Source organism: Agrilus planipennis, unplaced genomic scaffold, assembly GCF_000699045.2.
Source record: "Agrilus planipennis isolate EAB-ADULT unplaced genomic scaffold, Apla_2.0 scaffold27, whole genome shotgun sequence".
NCBI lineage: Eukaryota > Metazoa > Arthropoda > Insecta > Coleoptera > Buprestidae > Agrilus > Agrilus planipennis.
Window position 1 is genome coordinate 2,107,549 of NW_020439094.1, and position 422 is coordinate 2,107,970.

Consider the following 422-nt stretch of genomic DNA (forward strand, 5'->3'; position numbering starts at 1 on the left):
ACGAATCTAGAGGATTGGACAACTTCGCAGTGTTGTAGAAAACTGAAATATGCAAACCGCAAAGACAAAACGAGACATTGACTTCCGTTGTAGAAAAGTCGATGATATATGAAAATGATTGTAAAGATTATAGTAAGAAGTACATTGGATAAACTAAACGCTCTGTACCTGTTAGATTCAAAGAGCATTTATCTTATGTCAGTGTTGCCCAACATATTCTTATTGAAAATCATAGGACCAATATCGATAATTTTAAATTAATTAAAGAAATTAGAAGCAATTATTTGTTTGACAGTTTTGAAAGTACCTATGTCTACCTTACCTATTAAGCTATCTTAACAGGAACAAGGATGTTATCGCTAATTCTCCAGTATTTAGTCTAATTGAAATGCCTTGTTTTTGTCTTGGAACTTCTACAGTTA